The sequence below is a fragment of the Culex pipiens genome, chromosome 2 (genome assembly GCF_016801865.2).
Source record: "Culex pipiens pallens isolate TS chromosome 2, TS_CPP_V2, whole genome shotgun sequence".
NCBI classification, from domain to species: Eukaryota; Metazoa; Arthropoda; class Insecta; order Diptera; family Culicidae; genus Culex; species Culex pipiens.
The window spans coordinates 201,285,734-201,300,802 of NC_068938.1; the positions used below are offsets into that span (position 1 = coordinate 201,285,734).

At 37.0% G+C, this 15,069-nt stretch overlaps 1 protein-coding gene across 1 annotated transcript in view; it reads left to right on the forward strand.

The window, feature by feature from the left end:
- The first annotated feature begins 6,623 nt into the window (after positions 1 to 6,623).
- The window catches only part of LOC120420318 (uncharacterized), a 101,951-nt gene continuing 93,505 nt past the window's right edge, over positions 6,624 to 15,069 (forward strand). Inside the window, exon 1 of the mRNA XM_039583309.2 lies at positions 6,624 to 7,259. The gene's annotated coding sequence lies outside the window, so the exon portion shown is untranslated. The remainder of the gene's footprint in view (positions 7,260 to 15,069) is intronic.

Genomic DNA, 15,069 nt, shown 5'->3' on the forward strand with positions numbered 1-15,069 from the left:
AACTATTTAAAATACATTGTATATCGTTCATTTTATATTTGTTTAAACAAATAGAGCACAATTTTGAGTTTTGGGACCACAGAAAAAAAAAACATAAGAAAAAAAATCATTAATTCAAAGAAATTTTGCAAGTTTTTGGGAGTAGCATGTGTGTGCAGAAAAAATGGTGTTGGATAATGAACACGTAACTGGTTTTTAGGAGATCTTATGACATTGCTGCCAGATTTTTAAATTCTTCGAGTTATCAAGTTATCGGTTATTTAAATTTCAAAAAATCTGTCTCTTGCTAACGGATTCACTGATCGATTTGGTGTCTCAAGGAAAGTGTTTAGGACCTTAAAAAAAATCACACTTTTAAAAATCCTCTATTTGTTTTAATTTACTTTTAACTCAAAAAAAAAAGTTTTAGACGACAAACAATTCCAACTTTTGAATTATGGGACAAATTGATACACATTCATTTAGCAGTGTTGCCAATTATCAAAAATTATACTTTTTGAAATACAGTCAAGACTTGATTATCTGAAAGCCTTGGCAAAATTTCACTTCGGATAATCAAATCACGAAAATTTATTTTTTCTTTGTCTTATTTTTGATTGTTAAGATTATGTATGATCCCCTAATTTAAAACTACTCTAAAGTAATTTAGAATTTTAAAATCCAAGATGGCGGCCAAAATGGCGGTGATGAAATATTGAAATAGTAGTTTATGCAACAAGTTGCAAAAAGAGGAATTTTTCAGCACGAGCCGTACACCGAGTTGGATAAATACGACCAGTGCTAAAAAAATCAAGTTTTGTATGGAACTCACAATTTTTTTTGCAATTCCGAAAACACAAATTTTAAGTCTAATTTTCATGTATTGTGTCAATAAATCGTTTAAATCAAAAAAAAGTTGAAAAGTGTTACTTTTCAAAACAAGTGCTAAAAAGTTCATGTAGTTTCACGATGGAATTGCAAAAAATGATTTTTTTTTTAATTTATAGACAATCATGGGGTCGAACTCGAAATTGATGTCTAAAATGAGAAAATAAGAAAATACAAAACAAAATGTTTTGTTCGTGATTCGTTTATCCGAAGTCCCATAAAAACCTTCGGAAAATCGAACTTCGGATAATCGAGTCTGGACTGTACCATAACTGTAATACTGTTAGTTTCAAGAATTTTAAAACTAAACTTGAAATTAGAATTTTTAAGCTTGAAAAAAATATTGGTTTTTGATCCTTGCTTTGACTTTGACCAGGAGCAAGATACATTTTTTTAATTTTTTATTGGTCTTTTTCTAATTTAAATATGACTGAAGTTTGTAATGGCAATTGATTTTACATACATTTTTTTTATAAGATAATATGATAGTTTAAAATGTGCAAAAAGAAATTTTAAATTCTTAATTCAGCTTTTTAAATATTTTTTTAATTTAACTATTTCAAAAACAAAATAAATAATAATTTGGCAATCAATGGTTTCCAAAATAGCTAAGCAGACGATTTTTTTTTCGGTGCTGAAATATCGGAATTTTATAAAAAATCAAAATATTTTTAGACGTGCCCGGACATGCTAAATATAACTTTCAACGCATTATAATGCATATCAAATTTTTTTTAGTTGATCAGATAAACTTTGCCCCATTATTTTTTGAAATACTTTTGAAGAGTAGGCGACATAAACTTCGATAAATATTTGCAACAGTATATTAAAAAAAAACAATTTGCTAATTTTTGACATAATTCTATTCAGTTGGGAAAGGACTAGAAAAAAAAAATGTCAAGTAAAATAAAAAAAAAATCTACGCTCACTTATGCGCTAAGGGTTTGCTGAGCAAACAGAACCATTTTAAAAATTACCATTGAATTATCAGAAACAAACAAACAAACAGAAATATAAAAATAAAATGCTTCGATTTCAATACATACGTGATAGATATTTTGTTATTCGCAAAATATATAAGGGTGTACAAATTTACAAAAACAAATCTTTAAATACTTAAAAAATAAAAAATCGTATCAAATTTCACCTCATTTTTGCTCAGTGGAGTATCAAAAATTAAGCGATTATGTATTAACACTTTTTAAAAGTACTAATTTGGAGCTCTTAAAATTGAAAAAAATGACTTCGTTTTTAAGTCAAATGGAATGATTTTTGAACAGAAATTGTGTGTTTTCGCAATTCGATTTTTTTTCATATCATAAATTTCAGGTTGAATCGCCTATTTTTAAGCTTTTGTATTTTATCGACTAGTTGTTAGATCAACAAAGTTTCAACAAGTTGAGAGTAATTTTTCGATTTCTTGGAATGTTTTTGTTTCTACTATGTTTCTTATTAAAATATTGAGAATGTATTTTGCTTTTGTGAATTTGTGAATTTCCAAAAACTTTTTTGTTGTAAATCGTAACTCTGGAGCTATATTTTACACAATCAGGCATTGTGTTTATAAGATTAAATTTTTCGACTCTAAAGAGATTTAACTTAATTTTAATAAACTGTCCATAAATGTAATGTTGTGTTTTTGAGATTATTCAAAAATACTTCTTTTATCATAATGTTTCGAGAAAAGCAAATCGAATCGATACCTAATTTTGAATTCTTTTTAAATACAATTTTTAGATGGTCAAGTCAAATTGTCCCATAAGAGTCGCGAAAATGTCCTTTTTCATTATAATTAAATTAGGAAAAATAATTGGAAAGACGGATGGGACAAGTATGCGTGTATATAAAATAAGGTTAGGAAAAATTACATAAAACGCGTTTTACCCATTTGCTTTCAAATGCGACAAATATGCGTTTGTCAGCAGTAATGTAAAATGAGTAAATGCCTAAAATTTTAGAGACCTTAATTTTGTCGAAGACACCAATCCGATCAGAAAACCCTTCAAGATACAGATGTGTTTTTAAATTTAAAACTATTTTGTAGATCCTCGTAGTATCCTCTATCAATTCCAATTAGACAACCATTGCACAATTAAACAACCTTACCCAACCAGTTTCCCTTAAAAATAAGAAAACCTTAGGAAACACCTGGCAACCCTTCACACACTCAACCCAATCCGCATCCCGATCCATTCGTTCCAGCCGCCTCGCCGTCAAACAACATCCAAATCCCACAAAAGCCAAGACCGTGCTGCTACGGACGACGACCGACCGACCGTCAGTCCACGGAAAGCATCGCCAAAGACCTGGAATGTTTGTGTTGTTCAATGAAAAACTAACTTAATCCACCTATGTGGTTTATGCCTTCCTCATTTTGAATATATGTGGTTTGCTAGCTATTTTTTTTTAGATCCAGAAAAATAAGTACACAGATATAACTTAAGTGGTCATAACTCGAGACATGGTTGCCAGATCTTCAATGTTGTGGACTCGTTGGAAAGGTCTCTCGATTACCTAACCAATGATGGGTCGCATGATGGATCCGGACAGCGTTTACATACATTTAAGTGAGATCCGGCTTCAAAAAGTACATAAATATCACTTAAGGGTGCACAGCAACGAAGGAAGTTGTTGTCTTCTTATTCCAAAATTGTCAAATTTACGGACCCAATCCTGCAAAAACGTGATTGTAAAAATAGTCAAACTTTGTTGTAAATTACTTTGTGGACAGTGCTTTAGGGGATGAATAAAAAAATATGTCGATAGTACCCGTAGTTTTGAAGATACTTAAATGTCTGTAACAAAAATCTGGGTGCAAAAACTCTGGTTGATGTGCACCGTTAAGTGGTCATAACTTGAGACAGGGTTGCCAGATCTTCAATGTTGTGGACTCGTTGGAAAGGTCTCTCGATAACCTAACCAATGATGGGTTGGATGATGGATCCGGACATCGTTTTCATACATTTAAGTGAGATCCGACATAAAAAAAGTACAAATATATCACTTAAGTGGTCATAACTCGAGACAGGGTTGCCAGATCTTCAATGTTGTGGACTCGTTGGAAAGGTCTTTCGATTACCTAACCAACGATGGGTCGCATGATGGATCCGGACAGCGTTTACATACATTTAAGTGAGATCCGGCATCAAACAAGTACATAAATATCACTTAAGTGGTCACAACTCGAGACAGGGTTGCCAGATCTTCAATGTTGTGGACTCGTTGGAAAGGTCTCTCGATTACCTAACCAATGATGGGTTGGATGATGGATCCGGACATCGTTTTCATACATTTAAGTGAGATCCGACATAAAAAAGTACAAATATATCACTTAAGTGGTCATAACTCGAGACAGGGTTGCCAGATCTTCAATGTTGTGGACTCGTTGGAAAGGTCTTTCGATTACCTAACCAACGATGGGTCGCATGATGGATCCGGACAGCGTTTACATACATTTAAGTGAGATCCGGCATCAAACAAGTACATAAATATCACTTAAGTGGTCACAACTCGAGACAGGGTTGCCAGATCTTCAATGTTGTGGACTCGGTGGAAAGGTCTCTCGATTACCTAACCAACGATGGGTCGCATGATGGATCCGGACAGCGTTTACATACATTTAAGTGAGATCCGGCTTCAAAAAGTACATAAATATCACTTAAGTGGTCATAACTTGAGACAGGGTTGCCAGATCTTCAATGTTGTGGACTCGTTGGAAAGGTCTCTCGATAACCTAACCAATGATGGGTTGGATGATGGATCCGGACATCGTTTTCATACATTTAAGTGAGATCCGACATAAAAAAAGTACAAATATATCACTTAAGTGGTCATAACTCGAGACAGGGTTGCCAGATCTTCAATGTTGTGGACTCGTTGGAAAGGTCTTTCGATTACCTAACCAACGATGGGTCGCATGATGGATCCGGACAGCGTTTACATACATTTAAGTGAGATCCGGCATCAAACAAGTACATAAATATCACTTAAGTGGTCACAACTCGAGACAGGGTTGCCAGATCTTCAATGTTGTGGACTCGTTGGAAAGGTCTCTCGATTACCTAACCAATGATGGGTTGGATGATGGATCCGGACATCGTTTTCATACATTTAAGTGAGATCCGACATAAAAAAGTACAAATATATCACTTAAGTGGTCATAACTCGAGACAGGGTTGCCAGATCTTCAATGTTGTGGACTCGTTGGAAAGGTCTTTCGATTACCTAACCAACGATGGGTCGCATGATGGATCCGGACAGCGTTTACATACATTTAAGTGAGATCCGGCATCAAACAAGTACATAAATATCACTTAAGTGGTCACAACTCGAGACAGGGTTGCCAGATCTTCAATGTTGTGGACTCGGTGGAAAGGTCTCTCGATTACCTAACCAACGATGGGTCGCATGATGGATCCGGACAGCGTTTACATACATTTAAGTGAGATCCGACATAAAAAAAGTACAAATATATCACTTAAGTGGTCATAACTCGAGACAGGGTTGCCAGATCTTCAATGTTGTGGACTCGTTGGAAAGGTCTTTCGATTACCTAACCAACGATGGGTCGCATGATGGATCCGGACAGCGTTTACATACATTTAAGTGAGATCCGGCTTCAAAAAAGTACATAAATATCACTTAAGTGGTCACAACTCGAGACAGGGTTGCCAGATCTTCAATGTTGTGGACTCGTTGGAAAGGTCTCTCGATTACCTAACCAACGATGGGTCGGATGATGGATCCGGACATCGTTTACATGCATTTAAATGAGATCCGGATTTATGTGAAAACACATTTTTATACATAACTTTTGAACTAGTTATCGAAACTTCAAACAATTCAATAGCGATGTATGGGACCATGAACCAAGTCGAATGCAACCGGTTTGATCAAAATCGGTTCAGCCAGTGCTGAGAAAACTCAGTGAGAATTTTGGTCACATACATACATACACACACATACACACACACATACACACACACATACACACACACAGACATTTGTTCAGTTTTCGATTCTGAGTCGATATGTATACATGAAGGTGGGTCTTTGAGCTTTTAATAAAAAGTTCATTTTTAGAGTAGGATTATAGCCTTACCTCAGTGAGGAAGGCAAAACGCCAACAACAACAACAACTCCATCTGTACGCGGAGCGTATTTGAGAAGAGTTCAAAGAGACGAGAGAGAAATGTTGGGAGAGCGCAACTTTAAACTAGTATTGGTGCGAGGACGGGATTGCACCAACATCACCAAGCGAAAAGAAGAGTTTGGTTTTAGTACAACGCAAGTTTCGAGCATGAATGGTTTGCTGCGGTATAACAGTACACAAGAGTTGCACAAGGGGAGGATGACCGAAACAAGATGGCTTCATGTTTGAAGGGTGACACACACGGCTCACGGCAAGAAGCAGCAAAGAGATTGAGAGTAAAGAGGGAATCGTGCGCGAGAGTGTTGAGGTTGTACTAAAATCTATGCTGGTATACGGTCTGGAACGGGGTTCAAGAGGTCAAGCTGGGAAGGTGTCCCGCAGGGACAGGTTGTGAGACAAGGTTTGGGATTAATTGAAGGAAGGGTTTTTTTTGGGATTAGGCAGATTGAGGAAGAACTTTGGACGGGATTAGCTGATTAATGAAGACTGTTGGGGAAGAGGTTGACGGAACCGTTCGGAAGCTCTCGCAAGAGAGATTGTCTCTCTTGGCGAAGTCGCGTATAACAGTTTCGCGACGGCGGACCTCGTAGTGGCCGCGCCGCGAGAGTGGCGTTTAGTACTGCTCGGGATCGACGTCAAGATGGCCATTTTGTTTACTCCCAGCGCTGGTCGGCTCGTCTAGGTTCGGGGTATTACCATACAGAGGTGGAGTAGCTCCATAGGACACCATAGTGGTGGGTTCCGAAAATCAATAAAATCCTGAGCGTGTGAAGAGTGTGTGCGGACCTGGTCACTTCCGGCGGGGCTTGTGACACTCCTCTGCGGTGGAGAATCGTGCGTTCCGGGACTCTCGAGTGCGAGGTGACCTCAATTCCGCGAGATTCGGGAGAGGTCGAGTGAAGTGACGGGTGCGAGTTCGATCCCCGGAAGATGGTGTAGGATTTTTTTGTCGGGTATCGCTGAATCGTCGTCGTCGCGCAGACGACAATCAAGAGAAGGAAAAAAGTGGAATGAAAATTCGATAAAATTTTCCTTTTCGGAAGCGAAAAAAAGAAGTGAGTGTCTGTGTCTGTGCAATAAGGCAATCTCTGTGTGTGCTCGGGGAGAGTCTCCAAAACCGGATTGTGCAAAGTGTGTGCAAGGAAGATCAGCAAGCACGAATTTTTCGAGGAGTTTGGCGAAGCAGATTTTGGAGTTGCGGAGAATCAACGAAGCAGCGGTAGCCGAAATACAGAAAAAAGTGGGTGATTAATTCAGCAGTTCCAGCGGTCCCGTCCCTAATTTTCAATTCAATGGCAGTAGAGTTTAATTCGAGTGGAATTCCGTGAAAAATTGTTGATTTTTTTCGCTTTCGCGTCTTGTGCCCTGGCCAAAGAAGCTAGAGAAGAGCGTTTTGTATGTAGGAGAAGGAGAAGTTTTTTTTACCTTTCACTTGGAAGAGTCGAGGCACCGCCGCCAACTACGATGAAGACACGACGGTGAAGAGAGTGGCGGTGGAAGCAACCGCGGGTGGAGTGCGCGAACGCACGAGGCAAAGGAACAGCTAAACAGTGCGAGCTCTAAACCGCGGCAACATCAGCAAAGTTTGGTGCAGCTACAACCTAAGCAGCAACAACAACAACAACAGCAACCTTTCCAACAACACAAAAACAACGACGTGAAGTTGCGAAGCAACTCCAAAAGAAAATCGAAACGAGAAGGTATCGCAGCGAAGCTGCGGTAGATGCTCTACCGAGTGGTGCTCACGCCAGAAAGAGAAAGAGCGACCGAGATGAGATGAAGCAGCGCATTTCTTAGAAAGAATACACCGAAAAAACGAAACGTGAAGCAAAGGGTCGCGCGCGCGACATAGACGGGGTTGGAGCAAGACGGTTGGACGGTGTTGGTGAAATGTGGGCCCCGAACGAAAGGTTGTCGGAGGTTGCCGTCGTCGTCGTTGTTGCTGGTTGATGAAGGTGTACGTACGCCGTGAGGAACTGTAGAGTTGGCGGACTCACTTTATTTGAAGAAGAGGGCACGACTTTGCGCGGATGCTGGGCGCAAAGCGCCCCAGTGTTGCCAGATAATTGCGCTTTCGGGATTATCTCGGCGAGGAAACTATCAAAAAGCGATTACCGGCTCCGTACGGAGTACGGAATCGATACTGTTCAGGCGGGTTGATTTCCCCGGAGGGGAACATTGACCAGTGCGTTGTTGTTTTTTTTTTTTGCGGAGCATCGCGGATCGTGAAGGTTTGTGACGGAGAGTGGGAAGGGGGCGAGATGACATGGGGGAAAGCAGCTTGGGTGGTCCGAGAGTTGGACACGGAGCGCTAAGCGATTCGGTGGAGGTGGAGGTGGCGCTAAGCGTTCAGAGAGTATTCTTGGAAGGATTGCGCAGCGCGCGCAGTAGCTGGGAGGAAAGGGTTTTTCGAGAACAGGTGGATTGGAACATTAACATTTCTCGGTGGAATGGCTGAAGGGGGGAGTTCGAAGAATGGATCTTGAACTCAGTTCTAAAATGACCACACATAGGTATACCTTTGAAAAAATGCGACTTTTTTAAACTAAATTCTTGAACAATATAATCTCAATTTAGTTTAAAGTCTATTCAACTTTTCAGCACTTGTATTGAAAAGTAACACTTTTCAATATCATTTTGATTTGTATAGTGAAATGTTAACATTTAACCCTCTACATCCCAACCCCGTCTTTAGATGGGCTTCGATTTAAAAAATCGCCAAAAATCATTTTTTTTTAACCAATTTATGATCATTAAAAAGCATTGGAAAGAAGAACTCTTAAAATTTTAGAAAAATTTATGGGTTTTCTTGTTTTATGTGACTTTGCCATTTTTTTCAAAAATGTTATTTTTCTAACATTTCCTATATTTTAAGTAAAAAGAAGTATGCAGTAATTTTTGTAGTGTCCCAGACTATGCCTCTATGCATTTTTTTACAACATAAATTATAATGATGAAAAAACAAGCAAAAAAATGAAAAGGTGACTGTAAAAACATGAAAAAATTAGATAGGCAAAATGTATTGATAGGAGGTGATAGAATAGACAAAATACTACCAAAAACAAACATTAACTAAACAAGATTAATGCAAATTAAAATACTAAAAATGAAACAAGAAAAACATAAAACCAGAGAAGTAATGTTTTTCGTAGAACAAAAGTTGCTCAAAATGACCTCCTGAACATGGGAAAAATAACAATTTTAGAAAAGAAATTGGGCAGTAAGGGGTTAAAATTGCATTCAAAGAGTGTTTTTCAACTTTACGAACCGGTACTCAATGCAAAACTTGATCTTTTCTGCACTCGACGTATTTATCCAACTCGGTAAATCTCGTTGGATTAATTTATGACTCGCGCTTAAAAAAATTTCCTTTTGCTACTTGTTGCGTATTATACTATTCTATCTGATAGTTTTGAGAGGAGTTAAACGTTAAAGATATTATTTCAAACGAAGTTTTAATTAATCTCTGTCAATTTCAATAAATTTATTACTAATATTTTTATTGAGTTTAATAACTACCTGAAATTTTATAAAATTTAGCAATATTTTAAATATAAAAAATCAACGTTGAAAATATGTTTTTAACACGTAGTACTAGTGTAAATAATTTGTATGTATGTTATTTTTGGCATTGAAATTTAGATCGCACAATATGAACTGTAAAAGGAACCATCCATAAACCACGTGGACACTTTAGGGGGGGGGGGGGGGTAAGCGATTGTCCACGCTCCATACAAAAGTTTTTTTTGTATGGACAATTGTCCACGATGGGGGGGGGGGGGGGGGGTTGAGATTTCATAAAAAGTGTCCACGTGGGATATGGATGGTCCCAAAATTGGCATGTTTTAATAATCTGCTTTTATTTTTGTGAAAAATGTAATATTCCTACGAACTTTTTATATTTTTCTCAAGATTCAAGATTCTTTAATATTTAATATAACAAAAGAAAAATATGCAAACTAATGTGTCCATAGTTTTTATAGATAAAATGACTGTAAAATGCATTCTTCAAGATTACACATAACTTGCAATCTCTAGTTTGTATGAAATCTAAGTGCTTACGATTCTAATTTTTAAAAATATATGAAAAAGCAGGAAAATGTATTAAAATGATATTGGTCGATTGTATTCCTAATTTTATTATGATTTTAATGTTTTAAGCTTAAAATAGTGTCAAAAATTAGCAGAATATATTCAAAAAACTCATAAAATTATTCATTTTGCCATTTCGGCTCAAAATTTAAAAAAAAAATAGAGTCAATTTTGACTTAAATGTAAAAAAAACTGGTTCAACAACATAAAGAACACATTTCAACACCTTGTTTAAAATCCGTCAACAAAAAATGCTTTGAAACAAATTTTCGCGAAAACAAAAGAAGCAAATAGTCTAAAAAAATACTTGAAACATTTGAAAAAAATATAAAAAAGTTTTTAAAATTCAGACAAAATTTTGAACAATAAAAAATATCAATGATGGTAAAGTTTTTATTTCAATAAAAAACATATTTTAATTTTGCAAATATTATCAAAAGCCCCAAAAATCAAATTAACTTTCACAAATCTGGGAGTGCATTTGAATTGAAAACTTTTTTTGGTAAGTTTCAGGAACTTAACAACTTTTTGAAAATGAAGAAATTTCAAAGATATTAAAGAAGAGGGAGTTGATATAAAAATTTATCAAATCATGATGATTTGTAATAATCCTGTTTTAAAATATCCAGAAAGAATTTTAAACACTCTTTTATGTGAGGCTTTCAAAAATATTTTCAAACAAGATATGAAATTCAGTAATTTTTTATTTATTTATTTCAAGGTTCTTTCATTTGAATAAAGACAATAAACATAATTCAATTGATAAAATATGTTTGCATTGGTGTTGCTTGATTAAATATAAAAATAAAACATTCGGTAGAAATGAAAATAAACAATTTGCAGGCGAGATTTTTTTTTGAAGATGAAAAATGTAACTCCTTCAAAATTCTTTTCAAAAAACATTACCAAAATGAAATTTACCGTACAATCCAACTGGTTTTTTCAAATTTGGACTTTATTTATGTGATTTTTTGCATAATATTCTAAGCATAAGTATCATGCATTTACTAGTATTTTTTTTTCATAAACTTGACAATTTAGTTTAATAAATTTAATTTTAAAGCAAATTCTATTTACAATCTGATTTGTACTTTTAGAAAAATATTGGAGAGCCTGTCACATTTCTTAGCAATTTTGATGATTCATTAGGAGATTCTTCGAGAGAAACATAACTGTTCCTCCACAAAACCTTCCTAATGATTCCTAATAAAAGACTACATTTCGTTCAAAGAGTACCCTTAATACGCGGTAACGAGTCCCATCATCTTCTTGCTCATCAATAGCGAGCTCATTTTCTGAATACTTATTTTTCTGACACACAACTGTCAAATCATCGTCGTTCCACCTGGGCACGTTCCCGGTGCTACCTTCAAAGAATCCCAAACATTCATCTGTCACCTTTCGCTCCCTCAAGAAAAAAAGAAGACGAAACCCTCGTAATTGATTAAGACCCGCCGCCGCGACTCAACTCCGAACGAAATCATCATAATAATTAAGGTGAGGCGGTTGATCCCTCCACCGCTCGCGCGGCACCATGAGAATGCTAATTCTTAATCGATTATGGCTATGAATCCATTTCAAAGTTCCGGCCAGGTCGTAAGACCCGGAGATAACGAACAAACTTCAACTTTGATGGAGGCGAGAAGAAGAATAATAGGGAAAAAGCAGCAACCAGTAGAATGCTTCCCCTTAATGAACCTAACAATGGCCGGTGGTTTTTTTCGTCGACCAGTTTCTGGTAAAGTAAATATTTGAAATACTTTTTTTTCGGGTTTTTTCCCTCCCGTCACATTCCTGCCCTTGCCTCTGTGAGCACTTATTTGTTTCCTTTCAACACCACCACCAAATCCATCTTCTATCGAGGTATCCTTGTCTCACCAACACACACATCTGCACCAGCTCGGTGCAGTTGATCTTTGGTGAGGAGTCTCAGAATAAATAAACTAAATTAAAAAAATAACATTTTGCACTCCGAACCAAGAATAAACTGAAGCAAGCAGAGAGAATTGAGTAATCGAGAGAATTGAGAGTTGTTCTTTTGCTCACTGTCTTGCCCACAGATTGCACTTTAAACGAGCTTAATCGTTCATTGTTTGTCAGAATTTCGCTGCAGATATTTCAACCATTGCAGAAGGAATGAAATATGTATCCTTGCAGGGGAGGACAAACCAGTTGCGTCATTTCTAATCTCAATGGAGTACACTGCGAGAAAAACGTCTGTAAATCTTCGTCAAATCCCAAAACATCTCACGAGGGACCACTCCAAATTGAAACACTTTCAAATCGAAAAATTAGCATGACATTCAAACAATTTGCCACGCCAACAGATGTCAATTGATGAGTGCGCGCAAATTGCCGTGTAAAATTACATGCACTTCCATTACGTAACCTTGCGTGCGTACGTGTTTTTTTTTTGCTGTGCCAGCTTCGCCTGTCCCCTTCGTCGACGAAAAATCATCAAACCGTTCACCCTTATGTTATTATTATCGAATGTATAAAATGCTGCCCGTCCCTTATGGCTGCAGGGAATGCATTAAATGCCGCGATGACTCCCGATAAGATGAGACGAGGGAGCGAAAAAAAGCCCCGACTCATCATCGAAGTCATTGTGAAGCGATTGAGTTTAGTTTCGGTGGTTGGTTTCCAGCTCTTTGGGCGATTAAAGGAAACGAAACGGGAATAAAGTTGAGTGTGTTTTTCTAACATTAACGACGCTTTTCGAAGGAACGATTCGCCCCGTGGTCACTTTAAGGGGAAAAACGAGGGAATAATTTATTGACGGAAACCGAGTTCGGCTATAAATTGAAGAAAGATGACTCAGAATAAAATGTGCAGCGCACTTTTCCTGGAACCTAGTTTTCCTTATCAGATAACGAGATGTTTGCCAATCAATTTCAATAACCTTACGGGGTACACAATGAGAAAAAAATGTAATTTTACATCATTTACATGTAATTTTTGTCTTGAGCTGAGCAATCTTAAATTAAGGTAAAATTACATGAAATAACATGTAAATTTACGACATCCAAATTCACACTTTATTCAACTGTGTAGAATGCAGTGTGTGTCAAAGTAATGTATGTACAATACTCAGCTTTGAGCAGCGAGAGCTATCTTATCAGGGTGGCTATCAATTTGCAAGTTCGCAAACATTGGCGGCAAACTGCGATGATGTACTTCGCAAGTGAGTGGTACTGATTATTTCCTGCGAAAGTCAATCGATCATACTTGAAGGGTTATCAAGTGGGTTGCATCATCGTTTGCACTTTTTATGAGGTGGAAAAAGGAGCACCCCTTTTGAAACGTCTTTTGAACTTTTCATTAAAAAAACAAGAAAAAAAAGTTTTTTTACGGCAAAAAAAATCTTTAATTTTTCAGGCACTTATTTTGCCGAAAGATTTCGGAATTTAGACGCTTTGATCTAAGTTTTAACATTTGCATAATTTCGTAGCCGGCCTTCAAATTTTTTTTCTACGTTGAAATTGCTGTAATTTTACAACACTCATCATGTTTAAAGCGTTGAAATTTGTTTGTGTAATCAAAAAATCGAATTTAAATGCAGTTTTCTTGCCAAATTCGATTTTTTTAGCACTTGTCATATTTATCAAACTCGGTAAACCCTTAAATATAGATTCGAGCTGAAAAAGTCTTCATTTTGCAACATTTCAAATTAAAAAAAATCGCAAGAAATTAATTAGAACTTACAGCTGCCGGTGACAATTTTTAATCAAGTCCCTTAATTATTGTCAACGGCAGTTAACTGCGCTTCCCATGCATAAAAAAAAGTTGAAATGTTCTGCAATTTCCTGGAACACATAATAAAAAATAGTATAATGCTATCTAAATGAAAAAATCCGCTGTGACACATGCCCACGGACCCCAGGAACAGACAGTGGCAACTTTTAATTCGCCCAGATTGCATCCTCCTTCCCTCCCACGTGAAGTAATAAAATCCAAACTTTTTTTTCACTATAACTTTTCGAAACAACAATGAAACACCACCACCAGTAATCCGACCATTATTGCCTGCCAGCTGTTTCCAACCTTTTCCTAGAACAAACATTCCACCTCGTGGAAAAAACTATGCCAGCAGCAGCAGCAAAAAAGGGGTGCCTGCTCGTTAAAGTTATTACCTCTTTGGCAGAAATTTTCCCCAGTTTTCCCACATTAGGTGGAGGCCCCCAGCAGGGTGAACCCAAATCACCACCACCCATGAGCATCCATAATTTAAACACTTTCTTCTCTGTTTTACCTTTTTTTTGCTACCGCTGCTCAGCTCCAGTTTTGCTTATCAGTTGCCCATCACTAATTTAGTGAAGAACTTTTCATTCCGAGGTTTTACCTTTTTGTTTGAGGGAAAAAACTGCAATTTACAAAACAATTAAACTACACCCACAGGAAGAAAGTGCTGCAGAAATTGTAATTCTGCCGTTGCGACATTCAGTGGTACCTTTTCTGTCAAAATGTTCATGAAAAACGCCCGGTCACCGCATTGCGCGGTGGTAACGTGTTGAGCTACTAACTTAGAGGTTGCTGGTTCAATCCCCAATCTAAAAAGTTTTTTTCTTAAAGAAGACTTGCCCTCCTTAGGAAGATTAATCTGTTTTCTTTTTAAATTTTATTTTCCCATCGCCACATACCATCACGTTTGGCCACACACACACCACGTGCCAAATCGATCCGACGGTTCTGACGTACGTGTGTGTTATTCACGAACAAGTTTGGCGAAAGCAGCCGCCATACTTTGGCTCGGTTTTGCGTCAATTTAAATTCATAATTCATTACCTTTAGGGGGGAAAAGGGCTGTCGTTGTTGTTGTTTTTTTCCTCTGCACGTGCGAATTACGCACACGTGCGCGAAAAAAAAAATAGGTTGGGAAATTTTTATTTAAAATATTTAGCTTTACGCGTAGTGTGAGTTTTTTTCGCGTTTGGGATGATATCAATAAAAAAAACAGT